Source organism: Chanodichthys erythropterus, unplaced genomic scaffold (assembly GCF_024489055.1).
Source record: "Chanodichthys erythropterus isolate Z2021 unplaced genomic scaffold, ASM2448905v1 ctg000310_np12, whole genome shotgun sequence".
Classification (NCBI taxonomy): domain Eukaryota; kingdom Metazoa; phylum Chordata; class Actinopteri; order Cypriniformes; family Xenocyprididae; genus Chanodichthys; species Chanodichthys erythropterus.
This window is the reverse complement of record NW_027125658.1, coordinates 50,001-57,500: the sequence shown is the minus strand read 5'-3', so window position 1 is coordinate 57,500 and position 7,500 is coordinate 50,001. Positions and strand designations below refer to the sequence as shown.

Here is a 7,500-nt window from a genome sequence, read left to right as displayed (position 1 = left end):
GTACCGCCCGAGTTTGGAGCCGGGATTCGGCTGGGTTCGGGAGATAGGGCCCTTTGAAAACAAGGGTGTTTTGGCTAAAAGCGTGTGTATCTCAACCGAATGGTGGCGAGGCGGAGGAGGAGAGCATCCTAACCCTGTGTACGAAGATGAGAGAGAGGTGGGGAGGCGGAGGACAGCACCCTAACCCCTGTGTGCGAAGATGAGAGGTGATGGGTAGGCGGAGAAGAGCACCCTAATCCATCACCGTCCTTTGAATGAATTTGCTCTCTCTCTCTCTCTCTCTCTCTCTCTATCTCGGAGTGTTTTATTGTTTTTCTGCTAATATGTTTTGGAGTCCTTAACAGTTTCTAACACATGCTAAGAAGTAACACGAAGAGGACGAAGAAGAAGAAGAAGAAGAAGAAGAAGAAGATAGGTGGGGAGGCGGAGGAGAGCACCCTCCGTAAAGAGGTATATCTCTCCGCGCCCAGGCCCAGTTGGGGCTCCATACGGCTCCTCTGACCCGAGTTTGGTGGTCCTAGGCGGCGTGGTTACAGGATGGTGGTGAGGCGGAGGAGAGCATCTTAACCCTGTGTACGAAGATGAGAGGTATTGAGGCGGAGGAGAGTACCCTCCGTAAAGAGGTATATCTCCGCGACCAGGCCGAGTCTGGAGCTCCAAGTCGGCTCGGTTCCAGAGTTACTCTGGTCCAAGTTCCGACATTCGATCAACCATATCTCGGCTGTCCAGGGGGCCACGAAGCTGAGGCTGGTATCGTTCGAAGCGTCTCTGGGAGATCTATCGAGGGCTCTCGGCCCGCTGCGGATCGGGTGCGTGGTTCAAAAGCTATGGGCGTTTGAACAATTTTTCCTTTTTCCGTTCATAACTCGGCCAGGACGCTGGGGGCGGTCCCGTTGGAAGCGTATCGTTGAGCTGTACCTAGGTCCCGAATTTTGTGTGGATCGGACGCGGTGTTCCCGAGTTATTCGCGAAAAACGGAATGGAGTTGCAGGTCAAAACCTCCAGGGCATAAAAAGTGAAATATCAGGCCAGGGAAGGCTCCTAGACCCCGGTTTACCTCCTTAGACTCTGGGGGTATGGAGGTCTATTGCAGCACCCAACTGAGTCTCGAGGTACCATCAGGGCTTTAGGAGGGGAGGAGGTCGTGAGCGCGGACGGAGGTCGGGTTCCACGAGGCGGCCGAGGGGGGCCTGCATGCTGGGGGTCCCCTCCCAGGGTCCTGGTTCCCTGAGGCAGCCAGGGGGACCAGGCCAGGTGGGGGTCCCCTCCCAGGGTCCTGGTTCCCTGAGTCGGTCAAAGGGGGCCAGGCCAGGTGGGGGTCCCTTCCCAGGGTCCTGGTTCCCTGAGGCGGCCAAGGGGGGACAGGCTAGGTGGGGGTCCCCTCACAGGGTCCTGGTTCCCTGAGGCGGCCAAGGGGGGACAGGCTAGGTGGGGGTCCCCTCCACAGGCAGATTCCACCCCGGTGGTGGATCTCTGGAGGTGGCGGTGGTGGTGGTGGTGGTGGTGGTGGTGGTGGTGGTGGTGGTGGTGGTGGAGGAGAGCACACTTTAGTCAAAAAATTGACTAAGTGTATGCGATTTTCCAAGTATGAAAATGGAATTGGCACCCCAAAGATCCAGGGTGCCAGCCGCAGCCGCCCCGGCCCGAAACGAGGTGCCCCTCCTGTGTAAGGCCGGATTTGCCCGCGATATGGAAGTCTGCGTCCAGCCCAGGAGTTCCAAAATCAGGCCATCTGGGTGTTGGGTAGGAGGAGCTCTCACTCATACTTTGTAGACAAATGACCATGCGCTCCTCCCTGCCCACAGGGCCACTCAGGCGTGCCCTTGGGGGGGGGGGCTCCGTGGGAGTCTGGAAGCCTGAATACACCTTCCAGGACTCATGCTGTGTGGTGAGGCCATGTAAGCTCCAAAGTGGGCATAAAGCAGATTCCACCGTGGTGGTGGAAGTCTGGAGGTGGTGAGGTAGATGAGAGCACACTCTGCCCGAGTATGAAGAAAAACCCACCTCGAAAATGTTCAAAGTATCCATTTTGAGGTGGCTGTCCAAAGTTCCAGTGGCCTGGGGGGCTGGGCCCAGCCTGGAATGAGGTGCTCCCCCTGGGTAAGGCATGGATTTGCCCATGATATGGAAGTCTGCGTCCAGCGCAGGAGTTACAAAATCAGGCCATCTGGGTGCTGGGGGGGGAGGAGCTCATTCATACTTTGTAGACAAATGACCATGCGCTCCTCCCTGCCCACAGGGCCACTCAGGTGTGCCCTTGGGATATGTGTCCCCCAGGAGAAAAAAAAAAAGACTATTATGAGCCCTGTGGTGGTGGTGGTGGTGGTGGTGGTAGTAGTACTACTACTACTACTGCTACTGCTACTACTACTGCTACTGCTACTGCTACTGCTACTGCTACTGCTACTGCTACTACTACTACTACTACTACTACTGCTACTACTACTACTACTGCTACTACTACTACTACTGCTACTACTACTACTACTGCTACTACTACTACTACTACTGCTACTACTGCTACTACTACTACTACTACTACTACTACTACTACTACTACTACTGCTGCTAGGTACTAATGTTGTGTGGCAAGGCCGGATGAGAAGCTCTGAAGTGGGCAAAAAGCAGATTCCACCGCGGTGGTGGAAGTCTGTAAGTCTGGCCTCCTCCCACCCGAAAAGCATGAACAAATGAAAGCGGGTGGGACGGACCATGATCTACACGGGCTGGGGGGAGCACGCCCCTCCTCCTTGGGCTTGGTATGGCCAGGACGCACCCTATTTGTTGTTTTGTCTGGCAGATTGGAGCGAGTGATGCGCCAGGGGTAGGCCCCTGCCCGGTCGGAGACGACCGCTGTGGGCAGAGTGAGCCTCCCCGCCTTGCGCTTCGGAGCTTGAGCCAGCGTCAGGGACCCGTCCCTCTGGGGCCGGCCCCGCGCGGCTCGGGATAAAAAAAAAAAAAAAGACTCAGACGGCCGGTCCAACTCAAACGCCTGACGCGGAGACGTTTGCGATGCGACGGGTTCGGACGCTGGGGGCCTCGTCACACCCCCCACGCATGTCACAGAGCCTGCTGTTGCCTGCGCCCCGTAACCGGTACACCCTTCCTGGTTCTATGGCCTTCTGTAATGGGAGAAGCTCCGCATGTGCCCTGTGATTACGAAAAACGGGTGAGGGAAAAACGAGAGCGCCTGGCCCAGGGGCGTTTGGGGGAGAAAGAGATTTGAAGCCACTCCCCCTCGAAGGAATTCCTCCGTTAATGAAGTGTCAGAAAAGACGTGGAGGAGGGACGAGCTCCCCCCCGGCCGTTGCGCCCACCCTGTTAAAGGTTGACTCTAGCAAATGTTCGGCGAGACGGGCCGGGGGGGGGGAGCTCGTCCCTCCTCCTCGGGCTCGGTATGGCTGGGACACACCCTTTGTTGTTTTATTCTGGCAGATTGGAGCGAGTGTCGCGCCAGGGGTAGGCCTCTGCCCGGTCGGAGATGACCGCTGTGGGCAGAGCGAACCTCCCCGCCTTGCGCTTCGGAGCTTGAGCCAGCGTCAGGGACCCGTCCCTCTGGGGGCTGGCCCCGCGCGGCTCGGGATGAAAGACTCAGACGGCCGGTCTAGCTCGAGCGTCCGCCGCGGTGACGTTTGCGACGGTGGTTCGGTTCAGACGCTGGGGGCCTCGTCACACCCCCCACGCACGTCACAGAGCCCCTGTTGCCTGCGCCCCGTAACCGGTACACCCTTCCTGGTTCTATGGCCTTCTGTAATGGGAGAAGCTCCGCATGTGCCCTATGATTATGAAAAACGGGTGAGGGAAAAACGAGAGCGCCTGGCCCAGGGGCGTTTGGGGGAGAAAGAGATTTGAAGCCACTCCCCCTCGAAGGAATTCCTCCGTTAATGAGGTGTCAGAAAAGACGTGGAGGAGGGACGAGCTCCCCCCCGGCCGTTGCGCCTACCCTGTTAAAGGTTGACTCTAGCAAATGTTCGGCGAGACGGGCCGGGGGGGGAGCTCGTCCCTCCTCCTCGGGCTCGGTATGGCTGGGATGCACCCTTTGTTGTTTTATTCTGGCAGATTGGGGCGAGTGTCGCGCCAGGGGTAGACCTCTGCCCGGTCGGAGACGACCGCTGTGGGCAGAGCGAACCTCCCCGCCTTGCGCTTCGGAGCTTGAGCCAGCGTCAGGGACCCGTCCCTCTGGGGGCTGGCCCCGCGCGGCTCGGGATGAAAGACTCAGACGGCCGGTCTAGCTCGAGCGTCCTCCGCGATGACGTTTGCAACGGTGGTTCGGTTCAGACGCTGGGGGCCTCGTGACACCCCCCACGCACGTCACAGAGCCCGCTGTTGCCTGCGCCCCGTAACCGGTACACCCTTCCTGGTTCTATGGCCCCCTGTAACGGGAGAAGCTCCACATGTGCCCTATGATTATGAAAAATGGGTGAGGGAAAAACGAGAGCGCCTGGCCCAGGGGCGTTTGGGGGAGAAAGAGATTTGAAGGCACTCCCCCTCGAAGGAATTCCTCCGTTAATGAGGTGTCAGAAAAGATGTGGGGCGGAGGCTGTTGTGCCTACCCTGTTAAAGGTTGACTCTAGCAAATGTTCGGCGAGACGGACCGGGGGGGGAGCGCGTCCCTCCTCCTCGGGCTCGGTATGGCTGGGACGCACCCTTTGTTGTTTTATTCTGGCAGATTGGAGCGAGTGTCGCGCCAGGGGTAGGCCTCTGCCCGGTCGGTGACGACCGCTGTGGGCAGAGCGAACCTCCCTGCCTCGCGCTTCGGAGCTTGAGCCAGCGTCAGGGACCCGTCCCTCTGGGGGCTGGCCCCGCGCGGCTCGGGATGAAAGACTCAGACGGCCGGTCTAGCTCGAGCGTCCTCCGCGGTGACGTTTGCGACGGTGGTTCGGTTCAGACGCTGGGGGCCTCGTGACACCCCCCACGCACGTCACAGAGCCCGCTGTTGCCTGCGCCCCGTAACCGGTACACCCTTCCTGGTTCTATGGCCCCCTGTAACGGGAGAAGCTCCACATGTGCCCTATGATTATGAAAAATGGGTGAGGGAAAAACGAGAGCGCCTGGCCCAGGGGCGTTTGGGGGAGAAAGAGATTTGAAGCCACTCCCCCTCGAAGGAATTCCTCCGTTAATGAGGTGTCAGAAAAGACGTGGAGGAGGGACGAGCTCCCCCCCGCCCGTTGCGCCCACCCTGTTAAAGGTTGACTCTAGCAAATGTTCGGCGAGACGGGCCGGGGGGGGAGCTCGTCCCTCCTCCTCGGGCTCGGTATGGCTGGGACGCACCCTTTGTTGTTTTATTCTGGCAGATTGGAGCGAGTGTCGCGCCAGGGGTAGGCCTCTGCCCGGTCGGAGACGACCGCTGTGGGCAGAGCGAACCTCCCTGCCTCGCGCTTCGGAGCTTGAGCCAGCGTCAGGGACCCGTCCCTCTGGGGGCTGGCCCCGCGCGGCTCGGGATGAAAGACTCAGACGGCCGGTCTAGCTCGAGCGTCCACCGCGGTGGCGTTTGCGACGGTGGTTCGGTTCAGACGCTGGGGGCCTCGTGACACCCCCCATGCACGTCATAGAGCTGGCCATCGCCCGCGCCCCGTAACAAGTGCGTTCTTCCAGTTCTGTGGCCCCCCGTAACGGGACGGGCACTGCATGCGCCCCACGAACGGCCGAGCCGCCCTCGTTGCGGAGCGAGACCCGTGTGTGGGGAACCCCGCCCGTGTCGCGGTTGTCCCGGTCCCCGGCCGACCCATCTCCCCTCGATGGTACGGTCGCCTCGTTAAAACCAGTGCGGCACCCCAGAGGCTACCATATGCTTGTCGTCCCACCCCCCGGCGGCCGCTCTGGCGTGATGTCGGGTCCAGCACGAATGCTGGGGGGGGAGAGATGGGTGACTCTCTCCCCACAGGAGGTAAAAACCTCCTCAAACACGGGTGAGTGGAGACCCGTGCACGAAAAGACTGCCAGAGAATAAGTAGGTGGTGAGGCGGAAGAGAGCACACTCCACCCGTGTACGAAGAACCCAACCTGGGGGGTAGCAAAATGCCAAAGTCCCAAAAAATGAGTTGCGTGTCCAAAGCTCCATTATCCTCCCAACCTGCCGTACCATCCAAGATCTATAGTCAGTCCGTGGGCTTTTCGGAAATGAGAGGTGGTGAGGCGGAGGACAGCACACTCTACTTGTGTACGAAAATGGTGAGGTGGAGGAGAGCACACTCCACCTGTGTACGAATAACCCAACCTGGGGGGAAAAGTCAAAGTCCCAAAAATGAGTTGCGTGTCCAAACCTCCACTATCTTCCCAACCTACCGTCCCATCGAAGACCTATAGTCAGTCCGTGGGATTTTCGGAACTGTACGCCTTACCGAAGTAAGCGTACAGCGCAGAAGCGTCGAAATCAGGCCATCACGGTGTTGGGGAGGAGAAGCTCCCACGGACTTAGAAAGAAAAACGAGAGTGAAGCTGGTGGTGGTGGTGGTGTTGATGGTCCCAGCAAATAAACCCTCAGCGGGCCTGGAGGAGCGCGCCCCTCCTCCTGAGGCTCGATATGGTCGGGGCGCACCCCACTTTGCTGGTCGAACGGAGCGTGTGACGCGCCAGGGGTAGGCCTCTGCCCGGTCGGAGACGACCGCTGTGGGCATAGCGAACCTCCCCGCCTTGCGCGTTGTAAACCGAGAGCCGGCGTGCGTCGGAGACCCATTTGGGCCCCCCCCTGCCGCCCCTCTCTCCCCCAGGGGCAGACTCAGACGGCCGGTCAGACCCGACGGTCCGCTACGGCGGGCGGCCGGCGGCGGAGAAGGAGGCTCGGACGCTGGGGGCTTTTTCACACCCCCCCATGCAAGTCAACGGGCTCTCCCCTTCGCCCCGCGCCCCCCTGCCGAAAAAGGTACGCCTTTCCCGGTTACGGTCGCGACCCAGCGGCCACCCCCATGTTCCATGTCCCGTCTTCGCCCCCACCAAAGGGGGGGAGGGATGTTCCGCACGTGCCCTATGAGCGGCCGATCCGTCCTCGTCGCGCCCTCCGCTCGTCGGGGGGCGTCTTCGAGCGGAACGAGACCCGTGTTTAGGGAATCCCGCATGCGTCGCGGTTCTCCCGTCCCCCCCGGGGTACCTTTTACCTGGTTGATCCTGCCAGTAGCATATGCTTGTCTCAAAGATTAAGCCATGCAGGTCTAAGTGCACACGGCCGGTACAGTGAAACTGCGAATGGCTCATTAAATCAGTTATGGTTCCTTTGATCGCTCCCATCCAATACTTGGATAACTGTGGCAATTCCAGAGCTAATACATGCTAACGGGCGCCGACCCGAGCCTGCCTCCGGGTAGGCCGGGGACGCGTGCATTTATCAGATCCAAAACCCATGCGGGGGGTGCCGTCGGGGGTCCGCCCCCGGCGTGTGCCGCCCGGACGCTTTGGTGACTCTAGATAACCTCGGGCCGATCGCGCGCCCTTTGCGGCGGCGACGACTCTTTCGAATGTCTGCCCTATCAACTTTCGATGGTACGTCCGGCGCCTACCATGGTG

At 59.9% G+C, this 7,500-nt stretch overlaps 1 non-coding gene across 1 annotated transcript in view; it reads left to right on the top strand.

The window, feature by feature from the left end:
* The first annotated feature begins 7,091 nt into the window (after nt 1-7,091).
* Nucleotides 7,092-7,500, top strand: part of LOC137016145 (18S ribosomal RNA) — a 1,894-nt gene continuing 1,485 nt past the window's right edge. Inside the window, exon 1 of the ribosomal RNA XR_010894122.1 lies at nt 7,092-7,500. This exon is cut by the window's right edge and continues 1,485 nt beyond it. This is a non-coding gene — a ribosomal RNA (18S ribosomal RNA).